This window comes from Chelonia mydas, chromosome 7 (genome assembly GCF_015237465.2).
Source record: "Chelonia mydas isolate rCheMyd1 chromosome 7, rCheMyd1.pri.v2, whole genome shotgun sequence".
Classification (NCBI taxonomy): Eukaryota; Metazoa; Chordata; order Testudines; family Cheloniidae; genus Chelonia; species Chelonia mydas.
In genome coordinates this window covers 108,548,781-108,575,792 of record NC_057853.1, presented here as the reverse complement: position 1 = coordinate 108,575,792, position 27,012 = coordinate 108,548,781, and the positions used below count along the sequence as shown (strand labels likewise).

The 27,012-nt window shown below is 40.9% G+C and overlaps 1 protein-coding gene and 1 long non-coding RNA gene across 2 annotated transcripts in view; both read right to left on the bottom strand.

Moving 5' to 3' along the window:
* PDZD8 (PDZ domain containing 8) overlaps window positions 1-27,012 on the bottom strand; it is a 141,866-nt gene that overhangs the window by 38,550 nt on the left and 76,304 nt on the right. The window lies entirely within an intron of this gene.
* On the bottom strand, window positions 6,038-25,836 carry LOC122466477. Its single transcript, XR_006292001.1, has 3 exons — window positions 25,824-25,836; window positions 11,651-11,658; window positions 6,038-6,286 (listed from the first exon to the last, which is right to left on the bottom strand). It is a non-coding gene; the product is annotated as an uncharacterized LOC122466477 (long non-coding RNA).

Here is a 27,012-nt window from a genome sequence, read left to right as displayed (position 1 = left end):
AAGGCCCAGGTTGCACCTGTCCCATTTTTGTCATAAGCTAAAGGTTGCAAATTTGCAAAACGTTGCTATGTGCTTAAATTGCTGTCTTTACAAAGTCCTGAACTGCAGCCCTGAAATACTCTCTCTTTCAAAACAAACATGATTCATAGTTCTTGGATATACAATATATTCAGGTTTTAAATATCTGCTCTTGCTCACTTATAATACACTAAGGTAAAATAATTTCTGTTTTTAAAAACATTCAGGATAGTATGCTTGGTAAAAAAACATGTATAAGGTGCCTAAAATATAATATAAACCACAAAAAAATTGATCTGGGGCTTCTGAATTCAAAATGAACTTTTTTCTGTGTGATTTTCCTGTAAACAACAGTTTTAATACATTTTTGACACCAAAAATTGTGCTATTAAAACTCTTAATTAATAATATAAAAATGTGTTGATAAACCCTGCAAACTGATCTTGGAATGCTACATCTCTAACAAAGATATGCTTCTACAATGTAATTAATATTGAAGAACTCCTGCAGTCAAACTTCAAGATACACAATTAGACAGGATCACTCACCAACTTTCCCGTAACTAGTTATACAACTGCCCATTCCCCCATGGTGATTTTGGGAGAACAAGAGTTGTGTAGGTTAGAGTCTGGACAACTGGGGTCAGTTCTTCTACAAAGCAATCCTTTTCAACACAGTCTGAAACACACTGAAGAACTAGTAAAAAGAAAGTATTTGAAAATGACAGAGATAATAAGAGTTCAGAGGAAAAAAAGATGGTAAGGACAGTGTAGGGGAAAATTCCCAGAATCATCTGGGAAAATTTTGCAAGCCACTCTTCTCACTATTCTGTCCCCAACTCCTTCAGTCATTAAAATTTGCCAATTACATCCTAAAAAGAAGAGACAACCCCACCTCTGACAGCCGGAAAAGTCATAGTTGGGAGTGCACACAGATTTTTAGACTATGGATTTATGTAGAGGGATATGCTTAGTCTCTGAGGTGATGACAGCTATAAAACATACTCTCCTGGATAAGGTAGGAAGCAGCACTTGTGTTTGTGCTGTTAAGATAAAAACAGCTTGAGATTTAAGAATTAAATATTAAACACAAATCCAATTCCTATTTACCATCAAGTTAATCAGAGACACGATAGTAAATTGTCTCACTTAAAAAAAAATCTGAACAGAAAAAATAGAGAAAGTGGATGTATAACAGATGAGTATGCTTTGTAGAAAAAGTACAGAAACCCAAATTTGTTCGGTTAAATTCTAAAGTTAAGGCAAAAATATAGTATCTTTGTAGTTAGGCAGATGTACAATACAATACAGCCAGTTGGACTGTGCACAGCACAGAAAATATAACTATATAAGAATACTTTTTAGACCCTTAAGGGAAGTTGTAACAATGATCACATCATTGCTATCTGAGCTCAAAAGCCTGTGAGGGGGAAAAATTGTATTTTAATGATTGCCCTGCAATACACTCATATTTCATCTTTCATCTTTTTAAATCCTATTGAAGTCTCATTTTGGCTTTTTGATTTGCAGCTAATTTAAATTTTATGTGAGGAAAGGATATAGAGGCTGGGGTTGTTATGGAGACAATAGAGTACTGCTTTTGCCCCTTTTTTGTTTCTACTCCCAATCAGAAAAAGCTCTATGTTCCTGTATCATCTAAACAACACTCATCTCTGTAGGTTACCATAATGCATCAGTAAGGGGTTTTACTTCCTACTGAAGAAGTTTGCTAGCCTTCAAATGTCAGCAGTAAATCATGAAGAGTAAACCCATGTTTTCATCATGCAGAGCCTTTCCTTCTCGCTGAACTCTTGGGGTTCATAAAAATATCCATTGACTTACATACTTTAATACCATCTAAACAACAGCACTGTAAGACAATAAAACTGAAAATTCTACGTTATATTGTATTTAGATATTTATATGATTTAGTGGCTTAAAACCTCTGAGTGAGGACAGGAATGTATGTTTATGACTTTTTACTGCAAAGACTCGTTTCTGGGTTGAACGAGAAACATTAATGTTTTGCATATAGTGTGGCAAGGTTAATGGCAGTGTGTAGCATCAGGTTTTTTTTGCATATATTGATGTGATGGAGAAGTGCTTTGTTAATAATTATTTGTACAGCTACAATTGAATTTAATTTTATGTAGAGCATATGGCCCATCTAAATGTCTCTCTCAACAGTAATTGGTTGTATTGTACTTAAATGCTTACATTTCTATTTACCGAACTATATTTGGTATAGTTTTATGATTCACCCCACTTTGCTTCCTCTTCAAAATGTGATTAGATATTTATATTATGGCTGTCAATTAATTGCAGTTAACTCACGCAATAAACTCAAAAAAATTGTGATTAAAAAATTAATCACAATTAATCGCAGTTTTAATCGCACTGTTAAACATTAGACTACCAATTGAAATTTATTAAATATTTTTGGTTTTTTACATTTTCAAATATATTGATTTCAATTACAACACAGAATACAAAGTGTACAGTGCTAACTTTATATTATTTTTATTACAAATATTTGCACTGTAAAAGTGACAAACAAAAGAAATAGTATTTTTCAATTCACCTCATACTAGTGCCGTAATACACTTTATCGTGAAAGTGCAACTTACAAATGTAGAATTTTTTTGTGACAGAACTTCACTCAAAAACAAAACAATGTAAAACTTTAGAGCCTACAAGTCCACTCAGTCCTACTTCTTGTTCAGCCAATCGCTAAGACAAACAAGTTGGTTTATATTTATAGGAGATAATGCTGCCCGCTTCTTATTTACAATGTCACCTGAAAATGAGAGCAGGCATTCGTATGGCACTTTTGTAGCTGGCATTGCAAGGTATTTACATGCCAGAAATGCTAAACATTTCTATGCTCCTTCATGCTTCAGCCACCAGTCCAGAGGACATGCTTCCATGCTGCTCATGCTCATTTAAAAAAAAAAAAAAAAGCGTTAATTAAATTTTGACTAAACTCCTTGGGGAGGAAGAGTATGTTTCCTGCTCTGTTTTACCCGCATTCTGCCATATATTTTGTGATGATGACTCAGCACATTTTCGTTTTAATAACACTTTCACTGCAGATTTGACAAAATGCAAAGAAGGTACCAATGTGAGGTTTCTAAAGATAGCTACAGCACTCAACCCAAGGTTTAAGAATCTGAAGTGCCTTCCAAAATCTGAGAGGGACGAGGTGTGGAGAATGTTTTAAGTCTTAATAGAGCAACATTCCAATGTGGAAACTATAGAACCCAAACCACCAAAACAGAAAATCAACCTTCTGCTGGTGGCATCTGACTCAGATGATGAAAGTGAACATGTGCCGGTCTGCACTGCTCTGGATCATTATCAAGCAGAACCCACCATCAGCATGGACACATGTCCTCTGGAGTGGTGGTTGAAGCATGAAGGGACATATGAATCTTGAGCACATCTGGCACATAAATATCTTGCGATGCTGGATACAACAGTGCCATGCAAATGCCTGTTTTCACTTTCAGGTGACATTGTAAACAAGTGGGCAGCATTATCTCCTACAAATGTAAACAAACTTGTTTGTGACTGGCTGAACAAGCAGGACTGACTTGTAGGCTCTAAAGTTTTACATTGTTTTGTTTCTGAATGCAGATTTTTTTGTACATAATTCTACATTTGTAAGTTCAACTTTAATAAGGAAATTGCATTACAGTACTTGAATGAGGTGAATTGAAAAAAATTTATTTTTACACCACAAATATTTGTAATAAAAATAAAATGAGCACTGTACTGTGTTGTAATTGAAATCAATATATTTGAAAATATAGAAAACATCCAAAATATTTAAATAAATGGTATTCTATTGTTTAATAGTGTGATTAATAGTTCAATTAATCAAAATTAATTTTTAATCACTTGACAGCCCTAATTTATATAGATATCAAGAATATTCAGAGTTGTCATAAATAAATCATAACAAATATGGTACAAGGGGTGCTAAACCCCATGCTTCAGGGCCCAAGCCAATCTCTGACTGTTAGAGATCAGGATGAGACCTAACTCGGGGACGGGGGAGGTAGAGCAAGAGGCAGATTATCCTATATTAGTCTGTGGTGGCGTTTTTACGCCTTCCTCTGAAGTACCTGCTAGTGGCCACTGCCATTGACTACAGGACTAGATGGACTTTGGGTCTAATCCAGTAAGACAATAATGATCCACTATGGCAGTGGTTCTCCATCTATTTACCATTTTGGGCTGCATATGCAGCTCTCTCTGCGTTATGTGGGTCACATCCACAGAATATACCTGTATGGCCTGAGGCTGTCACATGAGCCACAGCTGTTAGCTGATTAGGCCGCAAGCAGCCCACCTATTAAGAACCACTGCACTACAGCAATACTCCCATATTTAGGTTCCACATTTAAGATGGCCTGGAAAAGTCTAATCACCCAATTATTCACAGTAATATATATTTTGCTGGCTAGGTGACAGTATATATAATTATTTTCATTATCCTCATTATGGGGCATGGGGTGAGAGTCTATTTTGGGCTTAGGCTGGTCAGTTTTCATATTGCTCAATTAACTGACTCAATAAGGGAAAATAGGGTATTCATTTTTCAAAATGTTAAGATGACTACGTTGTGCATTTTTAAAAATCAAGGACCTGAAACCCAAGATTTACAACTTCTTCCTTTAGAGTAGTTACTGGAGCCCACTATGGCAACTTGCTTTCTTCCTTGGAATGTTACTGTACTCCAGCTGTAGATGGCAGCTGAAGGTACAATGTAGGAAATGAAGGTATTGTCATTGTAATTTGTTCAGTCTTTGTATTGCTAGACTTTCGATATTATGTTTAATTAAAATTCAAACCAAAATGTCAAAAAAAATGTAGATATCATAAGAGTGCACAAGATACTTAAACATATCAGCACTGGAAATAAATATAGCTAAACTTTTACAGGTCAAATATTCAAGGGACTGTCATACAGCTTCTGTTCATGAATGCACAATTTTTGCCCACTCATTTTTGCACAGAAATTATGGCTTTTGTGTGTATGAAGTCTATTTGTTCTCAGCTGCTGGATGCCAAGCATGCTACCTTTGCACAGCATGCACCATTTTGAAATGTCTGTCAGCAATACGTCATCAAATGCCTTGCTCATTCTAAAAGCTTAATAGTGTTCTTCACTGCTGTTCTTTTCTCCACATAGTCACCAGACAGTATGGTGCAGATTATTATGTACCACATAATCAAAGAATACAACTACATTTTGTGCCCTTTACATGCATAGTTTTATTTAGTAATTTACTTGCCATTCTTTTACAGTATAAACAAGGGTCACTAATCAATGCTTTCTTATTTTGGCTTTCCACTCTTATTAGGAATTAAATTGCTTTTATTGAAATCAAATTGTTCAAATCAAAATAGATGATTTTTCTTTTGCTTCATCCAAAATGAGATGGGGAGCAGTTCGGTCCTTTCCCCAAGCCGTCTTCCCCCCACCGGGTCTCCCTCGCTCTCAGTCTCTTCCACACACTACATCGGACAGCTCTGTCCCATTCTGTGCACAGGTTGCCCCATGGGAACCCAGCCGTTAATGCAAGGAGGGTTCATCTTTGTTTTTTTCTCCTGCCAGGGAAAACCTCTGCCTGAGGCAAATAAATCAAGGAGCCGGAATCAGAGGGCTTGGGAATCACCCCCACGGGAAACTTCCTGTCTCTCTCTGCCGGGGAGAGGTCCGTGGCAAGCCATGGCTGCTCACACTTTATCACAAGCCTGTGCCCTGGACCTGAGACAGGGCGCATCTTCTCATGGGTGAGCGGGGCTGGCTCTCTGGCTACCTGCCTCGGTTGCATTTCCCAGGCACTTCCCTTGTCTCTGGCGAAGCAGGAAAACGCTGGAGGAGGAGGAGGGAAGGGGGGAGAGGATGCAGGGGACAGGGAACGTGGGGAGGGAAGGGGAGAGGTGGAGCGTGCAAGGCTGACCCTCCAGGTGCGCCTCTATTCCCCCCCACTCACCTGGCCTTCCCTCCCCCTGGCGCTCTGCTTCTCTCTATTTCAGCAGCACTTCTGTCCCCCCGCCCCCTCCTGCCTGGAGCTCCCCAATGTGAGGGGAAGAGCCTCTCTAAAGCGAGGGAGCCGCTGAGGTCCCTGCGCCTTGTCATGGGCTTCCCCTCTCTCTGCCAGGGCGCTGCACTCCATCCAATCCTGCTTCGCGTCCAGCCCGCCCTCGCTGCTGCTGCAATCTTGCCAGGAGAGGGAGAGGGAGTGTGTGAGAGAGTGCTTGCCTGCCTGGGCTCCTCAGCATGACGACACTTAAATTTGGTGATTTGTGTGTAATCAACAGCACAAGCACTAACCACCACTGCCTCTCCCCGCGACCCCTCTCCCCCTTCACCGCACGGCCAAGCAAAGTTCTCTGGAGAGGCTGCACTGCGCGGTTCTGAGCGCTCCCTTTACTACTGCAGCTCTCCGGGGCGCAAGGTGGAAGTTTCACCTAGGGCGCAAAATATCCTTGCACTGGCCCTGCCTGGCAGTAGAGGGGAGAAAAAGCATATAATGACTGGCTTTCAAAACCAGATGATCTGGCAGCTTTTCATGTCAGCAGAGAAATTCCTTTAATAAATTCATGAAGTTCCTGTGAAATAAAACACATAAGCCAATGTTCATCCCAGCTTCCTCCATCATATAAAAATGTATTTTCTAACGGTATGGAAGACAGGCAGTTGATAAATTAATACTTTTTCCCTTTGTAAAGATTCTTTGATCAAATAAAAAAGGAGTACTTGTGGCACCTTAGAGACTAACCAATTTATTTGAGCATAAGCTTTCGTGAGCTACAGCTCACTTCATCGGATGCATATGAAGTGAGCTGTAGCTCACGAAAGCTTATGCTCAAATAAATTGGTTAGTCTCTAAGGTGCCACAAGTACTCCTTTTCTTTTTGCGAATACAGACTAACACGGCTGTTACTCTGAAACCTTTGATCAAATACTCTTCCAAAACTATAGCAATGTAGCTGGCTATCTAAGGTAATGCTAAGATTCCTAACACCATGGTATTTAAACAAATCAGTTTGATTCATTTAGATCTTGTCACAACACAGGAGTTCTTAGCATGTAGGAGAGCTCATGCTTGTACTTTCTATTTAAATGACATGATAATCCACAATATAGATGAAACAGTCACAATTTGTAAATACATACAGTAGACCCAATGCAGGGACATAGATGAAGTGCCACTGTTTTGCTGGTGCTGGGGGCCCATTGTGCAGGCAGACCAGAGTAACCTTGGGGCTATATTAGCCTGTCCCTCCTTCAGCCATAGCCCAAAGGGGTCCTGCATCAAGAGGGAATTGCCAGTGTGCTGGTATGTCCTAACCATTCTTCTCTCTCTTCCTACATGTCCTGCTCTACTCCATCTACTCTACCTCTGGTCCTCTGCCGCCCTGCCCTAGAATGCCCACTCCACCATGGTTTCAGTGGCACAAGTTATGCACTGGTAATGGACCCATGGAGAATCTACCAGGGCTGGCTGACTGGCCCCTTTGTGCCAGCTATGATATTTCTTGAATTTGCAGAAGGATGGATTCGGTCGGTATGTCTTTTTCTCTATCTACTGTTAAACGATATAGTCCCACAATTCCAGCTACCAAAAGAAGTCCAACAGAGACACTAATTTCTGTGAAAGTAAGAGGGAGGTGCAGCAACATGGCTAAAAACTGATAGTTTATTTTATGTTGGCAGTTTACTGATGAGAGGATAAGTCTTTAATGAGCTTTTTGTATTTTCTGGTAGCTGTATTTAAAGTCTGTAAATTAGTGATGTTAAAGTAGCCCTACAGCATGTAAGCAGATTGTTGTGCCTAAACTTTAATACAGCTCAAATGATAAGAGTTTGAAGCCTGATGCCTATGGTTAATTGCGAGCAAGGCAATTTTTACAAGCTTATTTAAAAAAAAATATTGCAGGCTCTCCTTGCGATCTTTGAAGCAATAACTAATGCAGCACAAATATGGGTAAACTCTATTCTAGGTGGAGTTAAGAAATTTATTACAGGCAATACAGCATATTTTATTGTCTTACACTGAGCAACAGCCAGTTGTATAACACTTGGCATCATACTATGACTAAAAATTATGAGGTATTCAAATAGACAGATTACTTGATGAATCTTCAGTTCCAGAGCTTCTGAGAACTAAATGTAATACAAAGCATCTCTGTAGTTAACTACATTTATAGGACAGTGGAAGAAATTACTCACCTTGTGCAGTAATGATGATTCTTCGAGATGTGTCCCCCTATGGGTGCTCTGCTGCAGGTGTGCTTGCATCCCTGCGCTGCTGATCGTAGAACTTTGGCAGCAGCGTCTACTGGGCCCACAAATGCGCTGTCTTTCCTCATGCTGCGCCGCGAGGCCTGCCAGCATGCATGGGCTAACCCCCTCAGTTCCTTCTATACCGCAGAGTCATTGACAAGAACTCTGAAGTAGAGGGGAGGAGGGCAGATTGTGGAACACCTATGGGGGACACATCTCAAAGAACCATCATTACTGCACTAGGTGAGTAACTTCGAGTAATGTCCCTATGGGTTCTACACTGTAAGTAACTCCCGAGCAGTACCCCTTCAGGAGGCTGGGACTTTGGAGTTGGGTCAGATACAGATGACAGTACTGGGGAGCCAAAGATGTCATCGGAGGTGGAGTCCCCAGTAATCGCATAATGTTATGCGAAAGTGTGGGCTGACGCCCATGTCACCACTTTACAGATCTCTGAGATAGGAACACACTTGAAGAAGGCGACAGATGAGGAAACTGACCTTGTAGAGTGTGTACGAACAGAGTCTGAAGGGGACATATTGTGAGCTTGGTAACACTATTGGATGCAAATCGAGACGCACTTGGAAAGCCTTTGGGATGATATTGCTGAGCCCTTGGATCTTTCTGCAATGGAGAGGAAAAATCTATGGGATTTCCTGAAGGACTTTAGTTGGAATCCCCCACATTTCAGAGTTACGAACAACTTCTGTTCCCGAAGTGTCCGTAACTCTGAGGTTCTACTGTAAAAGGATCCTATTACTAAATACTCTGTGAAACTCTGGCTTAATGTCTTAAGTAATAACTCTAAATTTCTACTATTTCTTTGAAACATAAGAAAGAATAAAACCAAAATATCTCAAAAAATATAGACCCCTCACTATTGCACAGGGATGGAGTAACTGGAAAAGACTGCAAAAGCAGAATCATTAACAGTCTGACAAACTGTTCATAATTGGTGATTCCTTAAAATACCCGGAAAAAAGATTATGACTTATACTTGTGGAAATGAACAGTTTACTTACACATTATTTTTATCTAGCCATCATCTTGAGTGTATCTGCAGTGTAAGCAATTTTATATAAAACAGACTGTGGCATGATGAAGGGGATAATTCTCAAGATGCCGCTGATTATCTTCTAACATGGAAAATTATTTTACTATTTCTTATAAGAAATTCTTGCAAGTGTTTGTGACAAATCCATAAAACAAAAAGACACATTGAGTGTTGCCAACTCTTGTAATTTGATTGTGAATTTCACAATATTATGAGTTTTTCTTAATGCACCATCTCCTGGAGTTCTGTGAATGCATGAGAATCTCATCTTTCCTTTTTCTAAAAAAAGGTTTTAGTCCTCATGGTTGTGAAGAAAAATTTGAAAATGTGACCTGACTGCACACTAAAAAAGATAAAATCCAGGAAACCATGTTTTATAAGGGTCCTGACAGGATTTTTGAATGATTGGTGTTGGCAATACTTTCAAATTTCACTACTGCAGGTCAGCGCCAACACTTTTCTAGCCACATTTTGGACAACTTGTGTTGTAATATATAAGATGTTCTGGTCACGAGAATAACTTTCCAGCACGAAAGAAAGTAAAAGTCACCAACTTTTTGCTGTTCTGCTTCCTTCTCTTGATCATGCTGAATTTAATAACCAAGTAGCTAAATTCCATAAAATTTTACTGTCTTTTGTGAACTTAGTGGTTCTCCTATTTAAATCTTATTTATAATTTACATATAAGCACCTTGAGACAATTATTTAACATTTGTAACCAACACTTGTCATACTTTATAGCTGGAATTAAATAATCACATATTTTTTCCTATGATTTTCAAAAGAAAGTTAGATAATCTGACTGCTAAAAGATTTCATGTTAATTGAAAAGTTAGTTGCTCTACTCCTATGACCTTATTACCCAAGTGACTTTGTTGGCAGTGACAATTATCCATGTTAGATATTCTCTTTCTGTTTACACTACTAAATTAATGCAATCTTTCTCCATCATCACTCCTGGTCTTCAGTGCCAAGTTCATAATCGGTATTTGACTTTCCTTCCCACATTCCCCTCCACCTCTCCTTTAATAATTAACAGATTTTAGATAAATTAAGTAAGTGCTGCTGGTAAGAGGTGATTTGGTTAAACACCAAATCTCATGCCATCTAGTTTATTTTACTTAATACATAATAAGCATATTCATTTTGATTAACATGTAAATCTTGAACAGATATTCTTATTCTTACTGAACTCCGCATCAAACAAGGCTTTATACTATGTGTTCATGCACATACAGATTAATTTCATTTGTGTCAGTGCATAGGTCTTAATTCCAAAATATAGAGATGACTACATGTTGTGCAAGTTGTGATAGGTCTTCTCTAACAAGCTGAATACAAATAAATTTTCACTATCCAGATACAGAGTATTCTGTTTATGTCAGAAAGTAATTGTTATGCTAGGTTTTTCATTTTAATCCTGCAGATTTTTTCATGCCCCCTAGAAACAGGCTGTGCAGATCACAAAGGGATTCTCATTGCAAGTTTCACAGCAAAATTATTTGGTCCAACAGCAGTTGATAATGTTGGTGAGCTGCTTGTTATGAATGTGGATTTAGTAGTGTACATAAAGTGACAGATTTATGAATAAATGTATTTTTGTCTTTAATTACTGAATGTGTAACAGACTTGAGGAAACAGAATTGTTTTGTAGATATCACTGATGGGTTGGAGAATGTGTGTTTGTGCAAGAAAAGAATAAAAATATTAGATTGCTAGTTGTCCCTTCATTCAAAATTCACCCTGTGTCTAGGTTCTTCTCCTCCCCACCCTACCTTTTTAGTACAGTGAGAAAAGGACATTTCCAACAATAGGGAACTTGAGGCATTCTGGTGCTGTCTTTTTCTCTTCTGTCACAATTAACCCCTCCCCTCCCCTCTTCCACGATATACCAAAACTAGTGGCGAACATGGTCACTGGCTTATATTAATTCTAGAAGCCCTTGCAAACCACATTAGATGATATTCCCAGAGAATAACAGAAAAATAGATTACTCTTCTAACTGGCATCATTGCCACATTTTAGAGGGATAATTCTGAATACTTCAGCACAGAAGGATGGTTTGCTATTGCTATTCATATGTCAACCATGAGATCTGCACTAAGCTTCAATGGAAGTGATCTGGTAAAGCTAAGTGGGTGTAGCCCAAGGTCCAGTGTGCTTCAACAGCAGCCATGGGAACAACAAGTTGTGGAATACAAACTGTGGCATGTTGGGAGAACTTCCTGGTTCCTGCTAGGATGTATCCTCTGCTCTCCCAGCAGGAGGTCTCAGCACTGTCTGAGCTGGGAGCACGTAGCAGGCAAGCAGAGAGGAGGCTGCTGGACTGTAATCCTGTTCTATGTTATTTACACATAGGACCAAAAAGGGCTTAAAGAGCCCCCTGAAAGGAGTTTAAATGACATAAAAAGAGAACATGGGCTTGTTTGTTTTGGGGTTTAGTTATTGTGGGAATTAGAATATGTTTGTAAGGCGGGGGAGGGGGAGGAGTGTTGTACAGTATACCCTCTACTCTCCCAGGAGGAGGTCTCAGCACTGACGGAGCAAGGAGCACGTAGCGGGCAAGCAGAGGAGGTGGCTGGTGGACTGTAATCCTACTCTATGTTCTTTGCAGAATAAAGCCTTGTTCATGGTGGTTTGTCTGAGTGGGTCTGGTGCGAGGTGAACACAAGCTGACACACAATGCAGAGCACACAAAGGAGCCTCAGGCCCAGTTCCCCAAAGTTGTATAAAAAGTCGCAAGGCAGGTTTCCCCTATCTTGAACAACCTCATACTGGGCCAGTGAATGGGGTGTGGGGGGGGGGGGGGGGGGGGCTATATATGTTGAGAGGAAAGTAAACCAATAGTGAGGGAAGAAATGAGAAAAAACATACACAGAAGGAACACACCTGCACCAATGACAAGTCCCAGAATTTTCGAGTGCAGCACTAAGAGCCAGCTGGGGGATTACTCAAAGAGAGCTGCTAGTTTAAAGGACAAAATTTTCAAAATGGTTCTACTAATTATGAGCACCTCTGTTTTTGAATGGCCGTCCAATTTTTTTAGACCTATTTTTAATTAGGGTCTGAGGTTTTCAGAAGTACTGAAGATATATTGCTCCCATTAATTTCAGATGGAGCTGGGAGTGTTCAGTCATTATGGAAATCAGACTACAGCTGTTTTAAGTTGGGCATCTAGAAATAAGGGCACCCAAAATTAGTGGACACTTTTGAAAAATTCAACTAAAGTACTTGTGAAAGTGATTCAATTTATCTGCCTGGAAGCTAGGGGAGACAGCTTTCTGAGAGCATAAGGCAAATGCTCCATTTTCTCTCTCTATTCACTATACACACAGGTTTCTTTTACATAACCATCAGTTGTCCTAGCTCCAGCCCTACTACTCTGGAACAGACTTTTACCCATCCATTTGCACTGGAGGTATCAATCTGTCATTCAAATTTCTGACTCCAAAAGTTTTCCCAGGGTACCAGCTACACACACACACACTCTCTCTCTCTCTCTCTCCCCCCCCCCCGTTTGGCACAATTGTAGAAGATCCCAAGAAACATGCACCCTAACTTCACTGACAAATGCCTGATTACACAGACTGAAATATGTATTAGTCTGTGACTATCTTAAATACTTATAAAATGTCTGGCATCCTTCCGTATCTTTAACTCCATGAAAAAACGGGTTGGTAGATCATCGTAGCCTTGTGAAAAATTTACCAATCACTAATACACGGGATGGATTTCTGACTGCACACTGTAGCTAACATCCAGTGATACTTCCCTTCTGCTTTTCTCCACAGACAGAACAGCCACAGAGTTCCAGCTGGTGAAAATGACACTGATAGAAAATACTTCAAACACAATCCTCTCTCTGTTTCCTCTATTCTGTATGTCTCTCTAAATGTTGACTTCATCCCCCAAGAACAAAGTGAACAGAAATTAACCTCAGGTTGCTGTTTCACATAATGGTTAAATAGGGAAAGGCAAAGAGAAAAGTGAATAGTTTCCTTCACCAGATAAGATTAGTTAAACCATCAGCATGTTTGAATTGATCGGCTGTGACAATGAGTCTACTTTTTTTTTTTAAATTACATTAGTTTAACTCTGCAGAAGGGTAAGATCCAAGCCCTGCAACAGCACTGTATTACCTGGGTTTCGGGAATCAGAAATAGATTATTTAATTAACTGAACTAATTTTTTTTGTGTTACAGAAAAACAAACACTCTGAAAAGGCAGGCAAATAACTACTTGTAAAGAGAAATTTAGATTAAAAGTGGTTCTAAAGATTCTTATCAGAAAATGCCAGGATCACTATAGAATAAGGCATTCTCCCTATTAAGTTTACATTTTTCTTCCCAATCAGAAAAATTGAAGTTTTTCCAATAGTTTATACCTCAGTACTTAGGACCAATACTGGACATAGTGACTTTTCATTGTTATAAACACTACCTGAAGAAAAAAATCTAACACCATAGGTTACAAATCATTCTGCTGCGTCATGGTCAGTGTCAATAGGACTGATTTCTCTCCAGCTGTACAGCAGGAAATACGTATATTAAGAACTGATGATATCTGGATTAAGAATAAGACAGAGATCCTATGGATCAAGCTTATCCCCGAGGTAAATTCACTTGTGCTGATGATGCTTTCACTTACAGCAACATAAATTTACATTTGTGCCAGTGTAAATCAGCAATAAGTGAGAGAAGAATCAGTTCCAAGTACAGGTCAATTCCACTTATCCAAACAGCCCTAGTTATCCAAATCAACAGTGTCTCCCCCATGTAGTTATGTTAAATACCAACTGATTAACTAACATTAAGGCTATGGGAAACTGTGATTTGAAAGGATTTCCAGAGTTAAGGATGAAGAAATGAGGAAGGGAAACCAAGGAAGGCAAACAGGAGAGTGGAAGAGAGAAACGGGGAAGGAAAGGTGGAAGAAGACACAGGAGACAGGTGTCTCCTTGGTGCTACTTGATTGCTTCCCAGCACTGACAGCCCCGGGTCCTGCAAGTGTCAGTACGAATAGCTGGCTGGCTCTCTCCCCCAAAGAAGGCTCCTGTCTCCTGCAACTCCTCCTCCTCCTCTCCTTCTCCTTTCCTTCCTCTTTTCTCTTTTCCATCATTGGGAGCCAGCATCATGAAACAAACTGCAGCTTAAAATCACTCTTCCATTTATCCAAAAGCCTGGTTATCCAAAAGGTATTGGACAGCCCCCAGGCTATTTAAATAAAATTATACCATACTTGAAACTTGTACTACCAGTATAAAAAAAACCCAAACAGCTGGAAAAGATATTGACAGTATAGATATTCACTTCTAGCTGCAATCCTAAATAATTTGTGTCATTAAAACCTACTGAGCAGCAAGTTCATTATTTAATATCCATCAATATGAAATAAATGTTAAAGAAATCATAAAATTCTTTCAAAAAATTCACCAAAAGTAGTGTAGCGGGCAATCATTGATGAAATACAGGCAGAAATACAACTACTGTATGTAGGGCCATCGATATGAAGATGAGAAGACTGAGGCCATGTCTACACTTACAGCAGCATGTACAGTACAGGCACCAGAAGTGTAGCTACACCATCCAGCAAAAGGCAGGCTGGGTCCACACTTGTCACTGTGGTGTGTAGCTACAAGCCTCAGTGAAAGGCTCCGGCAGTAGGGAGGCAGCTGGGAAAGGTCCAAGCTGCGGTGAGCCGCTGGAACCTTTCCTTGCTGCCTTGTCCCTATTGGAACTTTCCCTGCTGGAACTTTCCCTGCTGCTGGAGTCTTTCACCATGGCAGGGAAAGGCTCTAGCAGCAAGAGGCAGTGGGTCACTACACTGCTAAAAATAGCAGTGTAGATAGCCATGTAGGGTATATATGCAGGGTGTTTGGGCATGTAGGGCACCCTAATCTACTCACCTAAACTGTGCCTCACCATCTACACTGCTATTTATATCCAAGCTAGCTGGGCATGCATTGTCTGTACTCAACACACCATCGTAAGTGTAGACGTATCTTGAAGCTGATACATGGCTAGAAAAGGGACTCTTGAGGTTTGTCTATCTTTAAAATTGATTTAGTTAAATGGTGCAAGTTTTCTAATGAAGATCAAGCCTTTACTACATTATACACACACACACACTGCAAAAACAGTTTTGTAGGTAGTGCCATCTTGCCTTCAGTAGACCAAGGGCACATTCCACTATCATTCTGCACAGTGTGCAAGAACATAAGAATGGCCATATGGCATCAGACCAATGATTCATCTAGCCCAGTATCCCATCTTCTAACAGTGGGTGGTATCAGATGTTTCAGAGAGAATGAACACAACAGGGCAATTTATCAAGTGAGAAATTGTTGTTCAATCCCAGCTTTTAGCAGTCAGAAGTTTAGGGACACCATAGCATGGGGTTCCATCCCTGACCATCTTGGATAATAGCCACTGATAGACCTATCCTCCCTGAACTTATTTCATTATTTTTGGAACCCAGTTGTACTTTTGGCCTTCACAACACCTCCTGGAAATGAGTTACACAAGTTGATTGTGCATTGTCTGCCTATTAATTTCATTGGGTGAGCCAATGAACAGTTAAACAGTCTTCTGCCAGGAGCCTGCAAATCATGGTAGGACTTTAGGACCCAGGGAAGTAGATAGGTTGCCAAAATACCAGTGGGGATGGACACCCCATTGATATAATTATTTTTAGGTAAGAACAAAGTGCCTCGTTGTCATATTCAGATAGGCTGGTTCTCTGGAATACATCTGCATGGTGTTCTTTGCTGGTGCATCCAATGTAGATTGTCCATGTACCTCCCTTTATGGTCCCCCAAGGCTTGCATAATGAGTGAATAATATCTTTTCTTGTTTATATACTCATGTGTACCTTGGGGGATGTAGGCGTAGGCAAGATAATGAGCAGACTGATGCTACTGAAGAACTCACCAGAATTTAGGAAGCCTATTAGCTGAAACCCTGAAATTATTTTGGGCACAGTGGATCATCCATGGTAGTGAAGATGGTCAAAGCAATAATTAACTTGCAAATATCCATAATTACAAAACTGGTGTTGACAAGTCAATTGTCAAATTGATCACTACATATCTGGGGTAGCTAGTTTGCAGAGGGCTACAGGAACCCACTTCCATACTGGTATGGCCTTTCTCATCCTCATTCTTGGTGTTGAAAGGCCAAGGAAAGCTCTTCAAGCAACTCAAGGGACGTGATTTTCCTTATACAAAAGTTCTGAACCCACTGCTGGTCATCCCACATCTGAATGATGGTGTAGTGCCACCATATTGCGCCTGTGGACCTGGTCTAGATCACTTGGCATAGGGCGATTCATCTGCCATAAGAAAATCAATCAGCTGTCCCCACTCCATCTTTGCATGTCGCTTGTGTACTCTTCTTAAAACATGCTGCTGCTTTCTCATGGCACTAAGCAGCTGTTCTGGGCTCACAATTTACCTCTTGAAGGGGCATGTGAATAGTGCGATACATATAAAACCATTGCTCTTTACTTAATTGCAACAAGAAATACTCAAATTGATACAAATTTAACAAGTCCTTCAGCCATTTCCCTGTTTCCTCACCATTTCAGAACATTCACTGGATTAGGGTCAGTGTCATCTGGGGCCATTCTGAGTCCTTTTGCAGCCATGCATGGCTTGTGTTCCTCCCACATTTCACTGCAAGGACATTCATAGAGCAACGTAACTTAATATAGTGCTACAAACCATTTGATAATCCCTCAGAAGTCTTGGTATGCCTACACTGAAATAAAAAACGCATGGCTGGTCTGGGTCAGCTGACTTGGGCTCAGATTGCAGACCTACAGAACTGCAATGTACCTTAGGCTTGACCTTGTGGGGTCTGAGAGCCTGGACTCCAGCCCAAGCCTCTACGCTGGAGTTTTATAGCCTCACAGCCAGAGTCCCGCAAACCCGAGTCAGACGACCCAGGTCAGCTGTGGGTCTTACCGCAGAGTAGACGTACTCCTAGTGCCACACAAGGATTAGTAGTGTGGACGTGGGACATTAGTGCAATCACTGCACCACTCCATTAATATTCTGTATTGTGGCTGCTCTTCTGCGTGATAGGCTGACTTGAAGGAAGTAACTCGGTAATGCTGGAGAACAGATGCATCTTTTAGACCTTGTCTTCACTAGGAGAAATGGTGTATTGTTAACTCAAGTTAAAATTCTAGTGAAGACAAGGCAGTCTGTAATTTTCACGTGAGTTAAAGATTAGAATCCCCTGCAGTTTCTGACTCAAGTCTTTTCAGTGAACATGAACACACACACACACCCACCCCTCTAGATTTAAAATAAAAAATAAAAATAAAGAGGCAACATTTTAAAGTGTGATTGTATCCTGATGAAGTGCAACAGTTTCTTACAATAGTCTTACAACTCTTATAGATGGCAAAAAAGACTGAGCTTATACCTCAAGCCCTGTATCTGCCAGCCTTACTCACATTAAATATTTCTTTACTCCACGATTAGTCCCATTGACTTCAATTGGGCTATTCATGGAGCAAGAGGTTCAATACATGTAAGGAGAGAGAATGGGCCCACAAGTAGCAATACTCCCCCTAAATTACCTTGGAATGGTTTCTTCTAGATGTGTCAGTATTTCAGCAAGAAAAGAGATTTCTGATGGGAGAAATTCGGGAACATGAAATTCATGGACAAATATTAATTAGAGGAGAGAAACTGAATTTGGGGGAAAGGGGAGTTAAAAAGGCTAGCACTGTTTGCTGATCATTCTATGGCATGACAGGTAGGGAATCTACTTAGAATCCTAACCCTGCCACCTTTCCCCTGAACTAGACTGTAATGGTGGCACCATGATCAAAGTTGTGGGAAAGCAACGGAATAAGATTTATATTATCATATTTACTGCTGTTGGCTGAAAAGTTATCAAAGGTCTAAGCTACCCGTCAACTAAGTCAGAAAGTAACTGTGATGTTATCTTAAAGCAAGCAACATTGAGTCAGTGGTGGAAAGGGAGGCAGAGTATTTAACCAAGCACACCCATTTAATAGACCATGGATTTTTAATTTAATTGCAATGTTTCCCAAAGCTCTACACAGAAAAGAGGCTTAAGTGAATCAGAAACAGAAGGCATTATCTTTCTGACCTGAAAATAATGGGTCATTTGCTTGGTAATTCAGGGTCAGCTTTACAAAATGTTTTGTTTTCCAAACTGATGAACTGGCATACTGCTATGGGTTTTTAGTGAATACCTGAATTGAATCTCTTCCATAGAAGTGTTTCTGTATTAATGTTTTTAAAGAGTAAAATGTGCATGTTTCTAAATAAAAATAAAAGTGACGTCTATGCTAACTCACCTGTCCTAACAAACAGAAAAACCTCAATCTGCACAAGCTTTCATTTTAATTGCATGATGTGGAAACCTGGTGTAGCACCTTTCTGCCCCACCCCCCAAAAATCCTTATGGCCCTTGTATTGTTTCGATAAAAGAAAGCAATCTAACCCTTTAAGGGTTTCAGGATTACAATTATAGCATTATTCCATAAAGTTTTCTTATCTGATTTAAATGCTACATACAGTTAAAATCATTTAAAGAAACCTGATGCTTATTACTAATTAAAAGTTAACCTGGTATTCCCCATTCGCTAAACACAGAGTACTGCAATTACTGTATAAGGTAAATACTGTTGTGCAATAAATATTAAGATTAAAGGCACACACTGAAATGTTGTATTACTACTACTTAAAAACAAGGCAGTTCTATTAATTTTATTTAAATAGCTACTGTGGCTCAATAGATACAAGTAACTAAGGGTATGTCTACACTGGCAGAGTTACATCGCCAGCAGTTACATCGCCACTCAGAGAGCGCTGAAGGGAAACTGCTGTTGTGTGTTCACACGGTCAGCTGCCTGCACAATAGCATGTTCACACTCGTGGCACTTGCAGCCGTATTCAAAGCAGTGCACTCCGGGCAGCTATCCCACAGAGTATCTCTTCCTCTTCTGCTGCTAAGAGTTGTGGGAAGGTGGAGGGAGTCATGGGGCATCTTGGGTCTTGTTCCAATGCCCTATGATGCATTGCTTCACACCCCAGAAATCCCTGTGCTTCCGTCAGCATTTGGCGCCATCTTTCAATGGTTTGTGTACTGCGCGCTCTGCCTCTTCGGTGTGCAGGAACGGATTCCACACTGTTGACCAATACGCTGCTCACTCTCACTAACACGTCACAAGTGGCAGTGGAGCTATTCCTTAAACTACAAAGGCAAGAGGAGTTTGACATTGATCTCGCCACGCGTAGCAGCTACGACTTGAGATTGCTTGTGGCATTCCTGGAGGTGCTGACCACAGTGGAATGCTGCTTTTGGGCTTGGGAGACAAGCACTGAGTGGTGGGATTGAATCATGATGCACGTCTGGGATGACGAGCAGTGGCTGCAGAACTCTCGGATGAGGAAAGCCACATTCATGGGACTGTGGGATGAGCTCGCCCCAGCCCTGTGGCGCAAGGACACAAGAACGAGAGTTGCCCTGTTGTTGGAGAAGTGCGTGGCGATTGCACTGTGAAAGCTAGCTATTCCAAACTGCTACAGATCGGTCGCTAACTGGTTCGGAGTGGGAAAGTCAAACGTTGGACATGTGTTGACGGAAGTGTGCAGGGCCACTAATCGCATCCTGCTCCAAAAGACCATGACTCTGGGCAACGTGCGAGACATTGTGGATGGCTTTGCACAAATGGGCTTCCCTAACTGCGGAGGGGAGGGGTACGCATATTCCAGTTCTGGCACCAGACAACCTAGCCATCGCGTACATTAATCGGAAGGGGTATTTCGGTATGGTTCTCCCGGTACTTGTGGATCACCATGGGCGTGTCACGGACATTAACACAGGCTGGTCTGGAAAGGGGTATGACGCATGCATTTTTTGGAATACTGCCCTGTTCAGGAAGCTGCAAGCAGGGACTTTCTTCTTGGACCAGAAGATCACCGTAGGGAAAGCTGAAATGATCATTGTGATCCTGAGAGACCATGCCTACCCCTTAATGCCATGGTTTATGAAGCCATACATGGGGAACCTTGACAGCAGCAAGGAGCGGTTCAACAACAGGCTGAGCAAGTGCAGAATGACTGTTGAGTGTACTTTTGGCCATTTAAAGGCCCACTGGCTCTGCCAATATGGGAGGCTGGACCTGGTGGATGACAATATTCTTATGCTTATAGCCGCGTGGTGTACGCTCCATAATATTTGTGAAGGGAAGAGTAAAAGCTTTACTCAGGGCTGGACAGCTGAGGCTCAGTGCCTGAATGTTGAATTTGAACAGCCAGAGACCAGGGCTATTAAAGGGGCATAGCATAGGGCCATAAGGATCAGGGATGCCTTGAGGCAGCAATTTGAAGCTGAAAGCCACTAATATTTGTTGCTATGCTCAGGAGTGCAGTGCTTGTAATACTGGGAGGTGACTGTGATTGGTGCAAACGATGCACTATGAAGGTTTAAGAAAAGTGCCTGTTGCTTTGCAGGGCTCTGTGTGCTTTCAATTAATGGAGTAAAGATTGCTTTCAAACCAAAACAGTTATTTTATTAAAAAAACAACCCGAGGAGAGAGAGAGACAAACAAAAACCCCCCCACATCATCGCTGAGGGGGATGGGGGAAGGGAGGGGCCCAGGAGGAGGTGGGTCCTGGGATGGTTAAAGATTTGTGTATGTCCAGGTATCATATGCAACCTTGTCCTCTGGAGTACAGTGCAGCGGGTACTGTACTCCAGCAGGGCTAAACTGCAGAGGGACGGGTGCTGAGCGCAGTGGGTACTGGGAGTCCGCAGAGCTGGACTGTGATGGCACAGAACTGCTCAGTTTATAGTGCTAGCAGTGTCTGGAGCGTGTCCATTTGGAGATCCATAACGTTTAAGAGCCACTCTGTCACTTCATTCTGGCGTTCCGCATTCTCCTTTCAATCCCTCTAGTCGCTGTCCAGCCACTCCTTCAATTCTTGTTTTTCGGCCACAGAGTGCATCATGACATCAAGCAGAAAGTCCTCTTTAGTTCTTTGTGGACGCTTTCTAATTTTGCGCAGCCTTTCAGCCGGAAACAACAAAGAGGGAGGCTGGGCTCCCAAGTTCATATCTGTGAAGCCAAAATGCAACATTTTACTGAAGCAGTATTGTTTGAAACACACAGACCACTGATTCAGTGATTTAAAACACTGCCACTATTCACATACCTGTCACTAACTGGCTGACCCCAGGCAAGCACACGTGAGCCACAAGACCCCCAAAATGGTGAGTACCCGCAGAAGCAGGGGAAATCAGTGTTCCAGGGCCTTCCTGTACACTGGGCACGTGGCTCTTGGGGAGAGCCAGCACTGTAGAAGGGGCCTTATAATCATTACTGTCCCCACATTTTCCACAGGCTGTGTTAATTATGGAAGATATCTCACTGCTGAGGCTGAGCAGGGAATCAAGGGAGGGTCTTCTCAAGACTGCAGCTTCCGCCCTGGCCCTTACGTGGCTCGCCTGTGTGCAGTAATGCCCCCCACAGCGATGGCAGAGTGGCGCGGGAAACTTACCCTTAACGGGGCAAGAAACAAAGCAGCTCTGCTGAAGAACCTGCAGCAGCGGATTGCCCAGTATCTCCATGAGAGTTTCGTGGAGATCTCTGAGGGAGATTCCCGTGGAGAGGGGGAGTCAATCAACACCCTGTTCCGCCGCTCAGACTAGGCATGTGTTGGTACGCGCATCATACACACACAAGCCTGCTTTCTGCAACCCTCCTGCCCCCAACAACTCGCTTCAGCGATTCCCAAAATCAAAGACACTCACCAGGGGCTTCCTCTCCTGTTTGTGCTTTGCCAAGCTCCGACAGCTGTGACTGACTAGCCTCTTCTGGGATACAGAAGAGCTCCTGGCTGGATGCATCTCTGACCTCCAAGTCGTCCTCTGTATCTGGGTTCCCCTCCCCATCATCATCCAAGATCTCCTCCTCCTGGCTAGTCTACTCTCAACTGGCATGTGAACCACTGAAGTATCCACAGTGGCCTTCGCAGTGGAGATGGGGTCGCCACTGAATAACGCGTCCAGCTCTTTGTAGAACCAGCAGCTCGTGGGCCCAGCACCGGAGTGGCGGTTTGCCTCCTGTGCCTTGTGGTAGGCGTTCTGCAGCTTCTTCACTTTGACCCTACATTGCAGTGTGTCCCAGTCATGGCCCCTTTCTGTCATGCATCGTGAAATCTGTCCGTTGGTATCATAATTCCTATGGCTGGAGCGCAGCTGGGACTGCACAGCCTCCTCTCCCCAAATGCTGATGAGGTCCAGCAGCTTGGCACTGCTCCAAGCGGGGGATCGCCTGGTGCGTGGAGCAGGCATGGTCACCTGGAAAGATGCGCTGAGACCACTGCACGTGTCACCGAGCAATCAGGAAGGGGACTTTCAAAATTCCCAAGGAATTTAAGGAGTGGGGCTCACCGTTGGTCACCTGTTGGCAGGACACTGGAGTTCAAACCGATGACCAGAGAGGTGAGAACAGGCATTGTGGGACACCTCCCGGAGGCCTATCGCAGCGCTGTAATCGACCAGGGTGTCTACACTGGCACCATAGCGCTGTAGCCCCAGCGCAGAAAGCTGTACGCCTCTCGTCAGGGTGGGTTTTTTTTACAGCACTGCAACTGCGCAGTTTCTGCGCACTAAGTGGCTAGGCAGCGTGTACACCCCGGGAGTTACACCGCAGAAAGATTCTTTACTGCGCAGAAACTTGCCAGTGTAGACAAGGCCTAAGATAGTTTTAAGGTCTTTAATACCAAGCAGAGGGTTTTGTGGTGCAACTATAAAAGGTGCCAGGTTTCAGAGTGGTAGCCGTGTTAGTCTGTATTAGCAAAAACAACGAGGAATACTCGTGGTACCTTAAAGACTAACAAATTTATTTGGGCATCTCTAAGGTGCCACAAGTACTCCTTGTTTTTTTTTAAATAAAAGGTCGATAAGTCAATACAGTAAAAAATTGACAAGATCTTAAAATTACTTCTCTCCAATGAGCTATTCCAATGTTTGTTTTCACTAACTGATAATGAGATTTCACAGTTATTGGGTACAGACTTTATTTATTTATTTACTTACATTTGACAGTGAAGCCTCAATGGAGTGAATTAACTGGTGGTCTCTCTCCTCTCTTTAAGACAGATGCGGATGGGGTTAAATTCTTTGTTTTTGCCTATTGTACTCTACTATTCAATCACACCTATAAAAGCTGATGATCAATGCACTACTGTACAATAGAATTTTAACATGTCATGATCTTCACAGTGTTTGGACTGTCAAGATAACAGTCTTCATTTGTGTCATGGCACAAAATGCATATTTCATTACCTTCAGATACTGAATATGGATGGTTGCAAGGGTAACTTGTTAATATTTTACTATTTAAAAAGGTTTCTTGTACCTTCAGTAATGCACAAAGTCTTAAAAAAAAAATCAGACTATGAACCAAGGTCACACAAACAGTGTGGTGTCAAGTGACTCCCTGCTCATACATACAAGTATGACCCACTTTCAGCAAAGGCAGACAAAGGCCAATACTGCAGAAACAGGCTTCTCTGTAGCAGTAAGTTTGATTAAAAGTTCAGTGGTGTGGGGGCTGTTGTGGATGGTTGTCTTCTGACAATAAAACAACAGAAGGACCATACTTTGATGTGGAGTTTAACAAACTGGAACTTACAAACTGGCAGTGTATCTGTCATTTTTTTTTATTATGACACCAATTTTATTTATATGTATTAATTTCCTAGCTCGTGAAGATGGCAAATACAAAAATCTTGATTTTGAATTCACAGGATTTCATGAACAAGAGTACATAGAAGTGAGTAAAAGAAAAAAATGTTGGATCATACAGAGAGGTGAGGTGGGGGCAGGGAGGGCAGACTAGCACTATAACAGCCATGTTCCTTTATTTTTTGTTAGGTACTTATACTTGTGGCTGACTGTCCCTACTCAGATCTCTTTTGTATTTATCTTGATTTGACGCTTTTCTTATTTGACTGAGCTTTTTCAATCAGATGGGGAGGAGGTGCTTGGGGAGGAGGGTAGGGAGATATAAATTACTTGCAACAGAAGCCACCAGTCTCATTCATGGCTATTAGGGTCTGTTTGGTCAGGTTCTGATGTAGTAAGGGAGCACTGCCGACAGTTAAATTCTGTCATGGTGGTTGGTTAGTCTCCCTTGCGCATCATAGCTTTGACACACTGGGTATTTCAGAGACTCTTCTGAAATCTCTTTATAGAGCTGACAGCAATTGAATTGATGGGAAAATGGTTCAAGAGCAAGTGGATGCATTTGCACCATAAGTATCAAGGTTTGAGAATATAATGAAAGACAATGAGGAAAAGCTATTCCTAAAGCACGTTTATAAATTTAAATACTGTCATGATTAGCACACTAATACATAAGTACAGACTAAGGAAAACAGGCCTGATTCTGATCTCATGTACACCAATGTACTAAGGAATAACTCCACTATAGTCAACCGAGTTACATCAGTTCATATGAAATCAGAATCAGTTCAATGTGTTATTTAACATCAATACTGAATATACAGCTAATCAAATTAAATCTAAAACTTTGATTGTGTGCAACTGTGAAAATGAACAGGTGGAAACACTCGGAAATTAAGATTACATTTAGGAATAGTGTGGCATGGTAATCACTCTGCTTGTGGATTGGCAATTTTAGATGGAGTGATTCTAGCATCAGGCCCTAATTCTGAACTGTTTTTGTGCACTGAAACGATTTTTCATATTTCTTCTAAAATCCATAGAAATTGATCTAAGATTAGCAATAAATTTTTCATTCAAAATGCAGAACTATTTTCTCATTTACAGGCAACAAATAAGTTCATGATTTGATAAAGAAAACAGAATTCTCACTTTAATAAGAGATTAATGTTCCCAGCGGTGACCAGGAAAATGCAGCTAAAAGGTAGCAAGTTAGAAGCCCTGAAGCTGAAAATGCACACATGGGCTTTGATGTTGTCATTTTACCTCACAACGTGAATGACTTTGATATTTTATATGTCTGCTGAAGAAGAAGAAGAAAAAAGGAACCCAAAAATATGAGACTTTTGTTTTTGGATAAGAACTGTTAAATGCTTGGCTAAGATGAAGAATTTTTTTAAAATTCATGTCAAAACTTATATGAAAGGACTTTAAAAAAAATATTCCAGCCTTGCAGTATTGTAATTAATGCTTAAAGAGATTTCTTTATTGGGTAATTTAGCTAGCTAAAATTCTCCAGTAATTAGGAGGCTTTCTAAAACTAGATACATTTATAGTTTATGGATTTAATCCAAGTGTTTCTGATTTGGATATTTTTGGTATATAAGAAGAGTTAAACATTTGCTGAGTGGTTATTTTTTGATCCCCTTGCTCCATAATTGAGCACTGTATACAGAGAAGTTTTACATCTACTCTACCCTTATCAGCAGCACTGAGAGAGAGAGTCTCAAAGAGACCATATAAGTTGTTTGTTTTATCTTGATATTAAAAAAACAGAAGTGTTTCTTTCCTAAAATATATAATAAGCTATACATGAATTCTACCTCTCTCTCCAGTACTCCCTTGTAAATAAGTAATTATGCCAGATCTTAAACTGGTATAAATCAGCATAGTTCCCTTCACTTCAATGGAAGTGCGACAATTTATACGATCTGAAGATCTGGCCCATTGTGACTCAAGTATTTCTTATTAGACACCCAAAAAGCCACAATCCCACACTCAAGGAAGAGAGCCATATTGCTTAAAAAACCAACCTGGTTTAGAGGGGAAGTGAAGGCAGCTATAAAAAAAATAAAAATAATAATATACAACAAATGGAAGAAAGGGGAAGTTGATAATAATGAATATAAATCAGAATTTATTTTTCTAAAATTCCTGAGGGAAGCAAAGGGACACACAAGGAGCAATCTATGGCCATCAGAGTTAAGGACAATATGTTAGGAACAAGAAGAATCCTGACAATAATATTGGCTAATTACTATCTGGAAATAGTAGAATCATCAATAGTAATACAGAAAAGGCAGAAATGTTCAACAAATATTTCAGCTCTGCATTTGGCGGGGGGGAAAAACAGATTATATTTCATCATATGGGGATAACATTTCATCTTTCCATTCCACTAATATCTCTGGAGGATATTAAACTACTAAAGTCAGGCATTTTAAAAATCAGCCGATCCACATAACTTGCGTCGAAGAGTTTTAAAAGAACAGGCTGATGATCTCGATGGACCATTGATGCGGATTTTCAGTAAGTCTTCGAGCACTGGTGGAGTTCTGGAAGAAAGCTAATGTGCCAATTTTTAAAAAGGGGTAAACTAAATGATCAGTGTAATTATAGGCCTGTCCGCCTTACAGTGATTCTTGGCACAATAATAAAGCAGCTGATACAGGACTCGATTAATAAAACATTAAATGTAATTAATGCAAATCAATAGGAAAATAGATCATGACAAAACTAACTTTATATCCTTTTTAGGCGAGATTACAAGTTTGGTTGATGAAGGGAACAGTGTTGATGTAATAGACAGACTCATGTAAAGCATTTGACTGGGTACCACATGACATTTTGATTAAAAATAGAACATAAAATTGACATGGAACACATTAAATGGATTTAAAC